Source organism: Anopheles aquasalis, chromosome 2 (genome assembly GCF_943734665.1).
Source record: "Anopheles aquasalis chromosome 2, idAnoAquaMG_Q_19, whole genome shotgun sequence".
In the NCBI taxonomy this organism is placed as follows: domain Eukaryota; kingdom Metazoa; phylum Arthropoda; class Insecta; order Diptera; family Culicidae; genus Anopheles; species Anopheles aquasalis.
Window position 1 is genome coordinate 76,757,011 of NC_064877.1, and position 11,136 is coordinate 76,768,146.

The 11,136-nt window shown below is 43.9% G+C and overlaps 1 protein-coding gene and 3 long non-coding RNA genes across 4 annotated transcripts in view; 3 read left to right on the top strand and 1 right to left on the bottom strand.

Annotated features, from left to right (window-relative positions):
• Positions 1-11,136, bottom strand: part of LOC126572036 (ankyrin repeat domain-containing protein 29) — a 182,685-nt gene that overhangs the window by 147,285 nt on the left and 24,264 nt on the right. The gene's annotated exons all lie outside the window — the stretch shown is intronic.
• Positions 507-967, top strand: LOC126572040 (uncharacterized). Its single transcript, XR_007607937.1, has 2 exons — positions 507-588; positions 660-967. It is a non-coding gene; the product is annotated as an uncharacterized LOC126572040 (long non-coding RNA).
• Positions 1,574-2,304, top strand: LOC126572041 (uncharacterized). The gene is made up of 3 exons (XR_007607938.1): positions 1,574-1,663; positions 1,734-1,924; positions 1,995-2,304. It is a non-coding gene; the product is annotated as an uncharacterized LOC126572041 (long non-coding RNA).
• LOC126572039 (uncharacterized) lies at positions 3,033-3,472 on the top strand. The gene is made up of 2 exons (XR_007607936.1): positions 3,033-3,140; positions 3,204-3,472. It is a non-coding gene; the product is annotated as an uncharacterized LOC126572039 (long non-coding RNA).

The following is an 11,136-nucleotide window of genomic DNA, read 5'->3' on the forward strand; positions in this document are numbered from 1 at the left end:
TTTGGGCGATGGTGCTGCAGTGCTGTTCCACATTGAACTATTGACAGCATGAAGGCAGAGAATGCTGTTGAATTATGAATACCCCGGTGATGCGTTGAGCCAATAGCACACGAGAGAATAAACCAACGGTTCACATCGGAAACTAAAGTTGTAGTTTGAGAAGCATCTAACTAGCTGGCGTAGCAATAGGCCACAGAACTCGCACTATCTGGATGGATAAAGCTAGCGGAATATTGTAAGCATATGACGCAAAAAAACCAAATCAATCGTTGTTAATTAGGAGTTTCAGTTCACTATAACAATTTACACAGTTTACAGCTTTAATTGGTTTGAAATCCCAAAAAAAAACACAATTAATCCTCCATTAATTATGTTTACATTGCACCATATCTTAGTTCAATTGCTGCATCAAATCAAAAGTTTCATACAACAACCTGATAAGACCACACAACCAAATCAACCCGAATCAGTACTATAAAAGCCCAATCCGCTACCAAGCACGACATAAAACGGGGTGTCGTTGAAAGGTACACAACAAAATGAAGTACACATTCGCATTGCTTGCAGTCGTCACCTTTCTCGTAGCAGGTAACAATCCCACTATTAATTTGCAACTTTTTCTGTGTTTTTACTCGTGATGCTTTACTTTGTGCAACCAGCCGTTTCCTGCCAGAAGGATGATGAGGAAAGGCAATTGGTGGCTCTCGGTGAAGCCTTGGCACCCGTAGTCGGTGGGATTATCTCAGAACTACCTGCTATCGGTGAATCTGCTCTCGGTCTAATCGAAGAAGTTTCGAACGCCATTGATGTGGGACAAACGGTAGCCTGTCTAATTCCTGGCTCGCATGCACATTGTTGATCCACCCCATACAACCGAAGCTTTTATTCTGCTAATGATATTGATCCGTTAATGTTTACTGGTGTACAATAATTATCAAATAAATAGGCCTCTTTATTGTATTCAGAAGCGATGTCAATTTAATTCGACAAGGGAAAAGTGATGACTATTTAAAGATATGATTTGAATTCGGATAGATACAAATCGAACGAGGCAATGAGTTATGTTTTAATTTTCCACAAATTCATTGTACAGCATGTTCGATGACTACTCATACACCTTCAAACATTTTTTCCTCATCTGGTACTAAAATTATGGTTAAGTTTTTTTTTTAATTCCAAGCTGATTCATTATCGTAACTGATTTATAACGTAACTTTGGAAAATCAATCCAAACTTTATTTCCGTACGTTGAGGCCACTATTCGCCAGTGGCTTTTCCTTTTTACACTTTCTAATTCTGCGATCAATCTAAACACTATTCTCCAGTGTTTCTACTAACGAGAGCGAGAGCGTAAATATGATATCAGTTCCGATGCGAAAAGTAGTGCCTTTTGAATGAATTTATTTTCCACTTTTGGGTGTAAAAATTCGCTTTAGATTTTGTGTACCGTTGTTGTCGTGATTGTCGTTGCTAAGGCATCAACAAATTTATTAGCAGACAAATTCTTTTTTTTGCTAATGCCATTAACTTTCTCAAAGATTCTCTTAGGGCGGGAACGGTCCACTACTCTTGTACATGTACTTCATGTTAGGGTGAGCGTTGCCAAGACGACTAGCCGTATGTAGTAAGATCATGCAGATGTAGTAAGATCATGCATCTTAAGGTTAGTCAAATCCAAATCCAAAAAAATATGTAATTAATTCATCATTAATTTTGTTTACATTGTGTTATAGCTCAGCTCAATTGCTGCATCCATTTTCATGCAACAACCTATTAACACCCCTCAATCACATCAACACGAATCTACTCCATAAAAGCCCACTCCGTGGCCTAACACGACATAAACCAAGGTGTGGTTGAAAGGATCACAGCAAAATGAACTTTACATTCGCATTGCTTGCAGTCGTCGCCCTTCTCGTAGCAGGTAACAATCCTAATTGCATTATATTTACAAGCTGTTACTCCTGGTTCTTTTTTTTCCCTTGTGCATCTAGCCGTTTCATGCGACCAGGAAGATGAAGAGAGAAATAGACCACCACACCACTTTAACTTTGCTAAAGTTTTGGATAACATCGAACACGGCTTTGAAATTGGACAGAAAGTAGCTTGCATAATTCCGGGCAGTAACATACCTTGCCCGAACTCAATCTCTGCAGACTCTCGCCCGCCTCCAGGGGACAATCGTGGTTCTTCTGCCTCGTCCGACTCGTCTCCACCAATCGTGCCGGTGAAATAATAATACTAACCCGTTTATCAGCAACGCGCACGAATTGTTAAATAAATATAGAGGCCTCTTTATTGAACTACAAAGTGTCATTGTGATTATTTAACAATGAATGTTATAACTAATGCTAAAGAACAACCAAACGCTTTATACAACTATCTCACTATTAGAGGCTACGGTGAACTGGGCTTGACATGAGATTTATATACAACCATTCCAACCATAAAAACATAGGCCCCAGGATAGACATCGTGAGCGTGGTAGTCCTGGTTTGAAAGAGGCCACGGAACACTAAAACACTAGACTGGTGAATAACGGCGATTGGTATCGAACGAAGACCGCCAGTTGGTCTTGGATCAGGATATAGCTACTGTTGTATTTTGTAAATCTTGCCACGAATACATAAGAGGCAAAATTTACTACAATTCTTTAAATTCTCTTAATTGATTTTTCCAATTTCGGAAAAAGTATAGCGCTTTATCTTTGTAAATCTCATGAAGAATAAACAAAAAATCCATATGAATGCTGGTACGCCTGTAATATGTAGGATTACACATACATCAAATCAATTTAGGCTCATTATGGCTCAAACATTCAATGAAAAGAAACAACCTATTTGCTAGAAGCAAAACATTTGCACTTCCACCGTAAATAGGTTTTCAATCCCACAACTAATCGATGAGTACCCTTTTGTTAATCGTGTTTATGCTCAACATATTAATATTATGACTCTTTTATGATTAATGTTTTCTTTACATTAACGCGATAAAAGAGATGCTGGCAATGAATTGAAATCGGCCCTATAAAACTGCATTCTGCATGTTGCTGCTACACAAATCAAGTTGTCGTTGCATCGTTCACATTACAATGAAGTACACGTTCGCACTTCTAACAATCTTTGCTCTTTTCGTAGCAGGTAATATGTTAATCAATGTATCACTTTTGATATCTTCACTTCGTTCCTTCTTTTTACTGGCAGCTGTTTACTGTGATGATGAGGAGAGGTTCATTCCTGCCCTTCGAGAGCCAATGGCACACCTAATGGCAGCTGTCAAGGAAGGAGTCAAGTCTGCCGATAAATTTCTCGATCTGATCCCCAGTGGCTAGTGACAACAACGACGACCGCACCAATACGTCAGCTCTGGGCCAGTCAAGAAAAGTACATTCGTTTATAATTCAATACACATCCAAGGTGCATAATGTACTACTATATCCCAAATATCAAATAAAGAGGCCTTAAACATTGCATACCGTTATGCGTTTTGTCGATTTGTCCGGAAACTCTACAATCTAGTTATCAATGTTGCAAAACATTCTGCTTAGTTACTATTATTTGATTATTTGAATCTACGATCTCACAGAAAACTATAAGCTTAAGCTCAAATATAAAATGATAGCGATCGTGAGGAATGTCAGGTCTTAGAAAAAAATCAAGAAGATAACGGATCTACCATATTATCAACGATTTTCATCACATTCTCCACACCACAGGTGTAGGCAGTACTTTCGAATAATTAATATGACTCGAAGCATATCCAATCATTTGTTTTTATACCGTGCCATTGATCTTGAAAGGGAGACGCGTTTTTGCCAGAAGCACAAAACAAGATTTTTAGACTAGTACGTTGGGCCATTAAACCCATTTTCCGTTGCAAATGCAATAATTAATCGATGTTACAACTCCTCCGCTGATTACTTTTTTGTAACGCTAAATCAATTGTGTCAAATTTAACTAATTGTTTTTTGTTCAATATTAGCCGATTAATTAACGAATGGCAGAAGGAAACGCACTTTGAGTTGGGTATAAAAACGAAACCGGTTGTAGAAGTAGTCATTGGGCAAAAAGTGGTTCACCAAGTAAGAGAAAATGAACTACACGTTAGCGTTGCTCGTAATTTTCACTGCTCTCGTATCTGGTAAAAACACTAATCATAATGAGTTGTTGAAATCTTTCCCACAGCATACATTTACGATTACACATCTGTATTTCCAGCGGCTCTCGCCAATGATGGTGAAGAGAGAGGAGTCTTTGATGAACCATTGAAACACCTTGTGTCATCGGTCAAGGAAGGGGTAAAATTTGCAGATCAATTGCTTGATATGATCCCCAGTGGCTGACATCATCCGTTATATGATTGCGTTATATGAGTGCGTTAATTTGGAAAAAATAAATCGACCCTTGCTTGTATTTTATTTACTTTTTCTTTATCACGACAATGTAATAAAGAGACTTTAAAAACGGCATTACATAAACTAACATAAATTGGCCCATTTTTTATTGATTAAAAGTTAGCTCCGCCAATGGCGACAGCAACACAATCAAGAGTCACTGACCGGGTTCCTTTTCGTAAAATCATTACATAAATATCCTTAGTTATACTCGATGGTTCGCAATCTACTTCTTAATAATGCACACAAAAATCACTAGTTTGAATATGGTTGGAATTTTATGTGATTTTGTAGCTCGCATAAACCTACCGAGCAACATGGCAGCTATGTTTTAATCCTTGACGATTGTTAAAACTTGTATCTAGTTATTCCATGCTATTCAGTTCATTTAGCCAATTTGAGGCCGATGAACAACAACAATAAACAATAAACAATCAGCATTCACCGATTCCTTGTCGGAGGCCAAGAAAAAACGCACCTTCAATTTCATATAAAACCATAACCTGTGGTTGTAGTTGCCACTGCTAAAAGTGTGCTTTAAGAACCAAGAACAAAATGAACTATAAACTAGCCATGCTCGTAGTTTTGACTGGTATCATATCTGGTAAGAATATTCAGCTCTAATAATCTGAGAAACTCTTTCCCAAAATATTCATTAACGATTTTATTGCTATGCTTGCAGCTGTTCTCGGCGATGACGAGATGGGAGATGATGAAAGACAGTTCTTTGAAAATACGTGGAACCAAATAAAAGATTTTTTTGGATAAATACTGTAATGTATTTGCTCGTTCCGGAACCCGAATACCTAATAAAGAGATGAATTACTACATTGCATAAATGAACATAAACTGATATACTGATTCATTAATTGATTAAGAGTTAGCTGATCCGATAAAATTAAAATATTCTGATATCCCGGAGACCACAAGCTTAGTAGCAGATTGGGTTTATATTGTGTAAGCCAAACAGGCATACAAGGCTTGATATTGTGTGCTAACTGCATTCACCGATTCCTTGTCGGAGGCCATGAACACACGCACCTTCAATTTCATATAAAACCATAACCTGTCGTTGAAGCTGCCACTGCTTAAAGTGTGCTTTAAGAACCAAGAACAAAATGAACTATAAACTAGCCCTGCTCGTAATTTTGACTGATATCATATCTGGTAAGAATAGTCACCCCTAATAATCTGTTAAACTCTTTTCACTTCATTCATGATCTTGTTACCACGCTTCAAGCCGCACTCGCTAATGGCGAGACGGGAGATGACGAAAGACAGGTCCATGTAGGGGAATGGGTACACAAATTCAAAGTGTTGTTTGGATAAATCTCTTGTGACTGAAAAATCGGATCGAATTAGGGTAACCAAAACTATGGACTGAAGCCGATAACGTAGAAAAATAATATTGACCCTTGCTGTAATTTTTCCAATTGTTCCGCAACCCGATTAACTAATAAAAGACTTTTAACTGCATTGCAGAAACTAACATGCACTAATAGATTTAACGAGGTATTCCTTCCTTCCTTACAACAAATCCAATAACGTTCCAGTATTTTTCTACTGTATCTGACTCCGAAAGGTGGCTGATGAGCTATCGAGAGTCATCGCAGCGTGGCCAGCGTTACATCGAAGATGCTAATGGAATTGTAGTAAGTGTGCAGAATGATTTTCCAATATTCTTTCCCTTTTAGGTTAGGAAAAAAGTTTAAACCGCTCCATTTTCTCCATAAAATGCCAATGAACAAAGCCAATGATTGTGAAACGCTTAAGACAAGGAATTCGGCAAACAATCGTTCCGCACCGGTAACAGTTCTCGAAAAAGGCAAGTACAGAACAGTCAGTAGTACCGTTCCCAATTCTTACTCCCTGGATACCATTTTCCTTGGAAGTACCCCACTCCCAGCCACTAACACTGACACGCAACATCGACGTTTGCCTGCTAATGGAAAGTGACACAAAAACATACCGAGACAGCCGCTACCAGCGAAAGGAAAACCGAAGCGCAGAAACACACAGCCAAACGTCCGGACGAGCAAAGTAAACGAGCTACGCTAGTGGAATAGCGAACAAAAAGAAGAAAAAAAGGACGAAAATAATCCAAATTCCCATTAGCACCAGGAGTTGCAGCAGCGCGAGGGCTCACGTGGCAGCGGAAATCATCTCGTTTCTTTCGAAAACCAGCGTCGCTTGAAGTCGCTGTGACATGCAACGGAACTGCCTTTCCCCCGGCGTCAGCAGGCGGGAAGCCAAACTGAAAATCATACTCCACACCCCGCAGGAGCGTCCACCCCTTTCTTCACTCAACGAACGAAAAAAAAACCCATCACACGAAGGTGTGCGCGACTCCATCTTATTACCGGGTGCCAATCGAAGTCGGTAACGCGCGGTAGTTCTAGTACACCGTTTCCTCGGGCAAACGACTGAGCCGCTATGCTATGCCAGTAAGCGACTGCACCTACTAGCTATGAACAAGCACGAGCAAAAAAGCTCAAACACTTCCTGGAGCAGTGTTCGAAAGCAGGTCCCCACCCTGCCGTGGTGCTGCTGTCACATCTCAAGGTAACGAATCATTAGCCGCTCGCTTACTTGCCTGGTTATGCCCGGACCAACAATATCGTGCTTCCGGTGTAGGATCAGGGGTGACTCAAGAATGCCAAGCTCTTTGGCGCCAACATGAGCCAGAGGAAAGTTAGATCGGTCAAGGTTCGCGCTTACACAACGCCACATCCAAGCTCCATTCACCAGAGCCACACACCAGAGCCCTCGGAACATTGTTTGCAGAAAAGACCAAATGGACGCCCGGTTGGTCGCTCTAGAAGCAATAATTAAAAACATATTTTTTCGAAACACCAACCCTCTGGGTGCTTTGTACAAAACCTTCAAAGCCCGCGCAAAGCGTGTGCAACTCACTCGCAAACACGCGGTGCATTTTAACATCAAGCCGCACACAAGGCAACGTGAAGTGTGAATTGAACGCTGCGCGCAAAAGGGGCTTTGTGAGCCCTGGCGAGGACCCCAATCGAGGGAGGGGATTGCGTGCGATAAATAATTTGTGAAACGTCATGATAGCGTCACGATGAGCTGAGCAGCACCACAAACAGCAGCGCCGAGTCCACAAATCGCGCATTGTTTGTTTGCTTAACTTCCTGCTGCTGCTGCTGCTGCTGTGCCGCCACTTTTCGGTCGGTCTGATTACAGGATTCCGGCACCGGAACGACACGGTGCTGCCCCCCACCAACCAACCGACCGGCAGCGTGTTCTGGTCGTGGTTTGCGCGGAATTGCGGAAATGGCACGGCCATCCGACCGACCGCTCGATTGTTAATTTGCTTTCCATCAAATTAGTACGAGACCGTCAAACATGCGGGTACATAGCAGTAGCAGCAGTCTGAGCCCCATAACCCCCTCTATAGCATCCGAAACAACGCATAAATCATCAGCACCTTGCGGGGAGCAACACAGTTAGCCGCTGGTTGGCAAAACCCACAATCAGTTCCGCCAAAAACCCACCCACGGAATGGCCCAGGCAAAATAAAATCGTTTCCCTCTCCTCTCTCTCTCCTCGCGAGTCACTGCATTTCACTCCCTTAATCCTGCTCTACACCTCCAGGGTATATGATCTGAGCCGGAATTGAATTGAGGATACGAGACGACGATGATGATGATGATGATGATGATGACGTTCACAGTGCGATGCGTCTATATGTAGGCCGGCGGCAAGCTGACACAAAACAGCTATGCTTGCACAGTTTGCAGTTTTACCTCCCACCAACCCCACCCTCTCTCTCATCATTCTTATAATTGTTGGCCACCCAAAGTATGCCGTTCAGCTCCTCGTCACATGGTCACATCCAGTTAAGCTTGCAAACGAATGAACGAATGAACGAACGAACGAACGAACGAGCGAAGATCGAATCGTCCAACGTCCAGACGAGAAGAAGGTGGTATTGTAATATAACAGGCGATTATTTTCGCCACCACTATCACCACCACCCCCTGTGGCCAGTGGTCATCGCACCGGATGCACCGGATGAGAGGCACGGACCCCCTTCCTTACACGGCAAACAAGCCAACCAAACAGAGGCAACCAACGAACCTTGTCCAATGACTCCCCAACTGCAGCAGCAGCAGCAGCAGCAGCAGCAGGCCCGGTAGTTTTATGGCCAATTAATGTCCGATTAATAATCTGAGTCCCCCTTCAACACACACAAACACTGTTCTCCACCCCCCCAACGATGCTGGCACGCATACGGTCCCCGACATACGGGAGTAGCCATAAGGCGCAGCAGCAGCAACAGTCACCGGCATGATGCTCCTCCACCACAGACCACTAGAGCCCAAGCGCTTGGCGGCGGCGATGGTGAATGATTGTGGGCCATGAATCATTCGATTTGATTGCCATATAGCGAGCCTGCCTGGCCGGCTGGCGATGGAAGCGAAAGGAAAGCTCGAAGCTCGATATTTCGCGACATTTGTCTGTGGATTTGGTGGATTGGATTGAACAACGATCGCCATCGTCGTCGCGGTCGTCATCATCACCAGGATCCAGGTCTTTCACGGACCCGGGGTATTGATTTCCTTCGCATTACCGCTCCCCCGGTCGCCTCCCCTCGGGGGCCACCAGAACGACAGCTAGTAATGATGTTGTTTTGATCACCGGTTTCCAATTTCCAGCAGCAATTCCTTCCAGCCTCTCTCTCTCTCTCTCTCTCTCTCTCTCTCTCTCTTTCTCTCCTTGTTTGTCCTCCAGCGACCCACCAGGACAAGGACCGCGTGCTCCTGGCCGTGGCCTTGGTGTGCGCACCGCGTGATCGCGGCTTTGCCACCGGGAGAATTAGTCACAGCGCCGCCGTTTAACGATGCACCCTCTTGGATTGGCAGCGGGTGGTAGCAGCAGCGTGTAAGCGCTCAGCGCGATTTCGATAAATCGAAATGTCTCTACTTTATCGGCCTGACAGGTACGCAGCGGGGGGATGGGTGGCCGAGTGGTGGTGAAACCACCGGTAGCACGATTTCCGGTACTTGTCGTGGTGTTTTACGACCAAAATGGTCCACACAACCGGTTGCGGTCACCGCGAAGGAAGCCTTCTCTACGGTGTGGTGTGGCTATAATGGTGAGATTTCATTTAAATTCATTTACAACCCCGATGAGACATTAAGTAATTGCGTATTGCATCGTAAAGAAGAAGGTACGCTATTGGTTCGATTTAACGGCTCTCCGGCATTAGCTGGGACGCGTACATCAATTGTTAACGCGACGCGACGACGCAACGACACTCAAGAAAGAGTATCAACTGCCCTAATGCCTGATATTGAATACCGTCGGAAGCGTAAAAGTAGGTTTATCTCGTGCAGCGGCAGAAAATTGTGTTTGTTCTACGCTCAAGGGACTTCCTAGCTAATGTAGTGCATGTTTCTGGCGGGGACACTTCCTGATGGAAGCTCCCAGGCGTAACACATCAAACAAGGAAATGTCTTTAAAAAGAATATTACCATTAGAAGAGAGTCTCTTCATAACCCTAACTCCATCCATCCTCTTGACCCATAAATATTAACCAACGTCTATAAATCAATTCGCCCTACATTTTTGCATCAGAAATAAACATCCTACTCGTCTTGCCGTGCCCTTTTCTTGCTCCATGAAGTAACTTCCGGGGGTCATCGTTTGGAGATAGAACGTCCCTGCAGTGACAGCTCTCGCCCCCTATCTTCTCTCTCTATCTCTCTCTCTCTCTCGTCCTCAAGTGAAATATTGTTGACCATCTTAACCGAACGAGGGCGGGGGGCGATCCTTTGCCAAGCTCTAACTATTAACAAGGGAACACCCTTGCAGGCGCTGCTACTGCTGCTGGCGGTTGCTGCACCAATAACATCATGCTACACGCCAACGGGCAACTTTATGGTGCGCTTTTCAATAACTACAGAAAATTTGCTTTTACGACGATCATTTCATTCGCTTTCGTTTATGAGCGGGAGCCAGTAGCCATAAATATACGCGATGATGCTACCGGTTTCATTACCACCCAACGTCAACGGTGGTGTGCACCGCCGCGATCGCTTGCGACCAGCGCAAAACAACATCCACAACAACAACAACAACTGCTACGGGCTTCGGCTTTAGCTCGAACGCTCGTAGCCATCCACCAACTACCATCCAAACGAACCAAACGGATCCAGTAAAGCAAAAACGGATCGAACGGTCCTTCTTGTTGCCCCCAAATGGTGGCTGGCTCCTCGTGTGCGATGCGATGTTTGCGTAGCAAACGGTGGTAACCTCTGCCGAACCCGATGGAATGCTCGCGCGCCTGAGCTCTGACCGGTTGATGGATCATAATTTTAATGCTGATTGAAAAATTGCAAATAAAATGTAATCCCACCCGGAACGGGGTAGGAGACAAAAAGGAGCCTAACAGAAGCAGCAGCAGCAGCAGCAGCAGCAGCAGCAGCAGCAACTGAAGATGAGCTCTTGACTGCTTGTTGTTGAGAGTTACTGGAGAGAGGATTGGTTCGGTTGTTTTTTTTTTTCCTGCAACATTCGTACAGCCGCCGTTCGCATCGTATTTCTTTTCCCCCATCGAGCCCAATCCAGGAGCGCAAGAGGAGTTTGAAGGTTAATCCGGAGGACCACTTCCTTCCTGCTGATGCATGTCGCAGGGTGGGGCACCGGAGGCCAATACATACTTTGTAGACTGTGGCGCACTCTTTGTCTCCACCAAGCACAGGATGAATGGCTCGGCAACT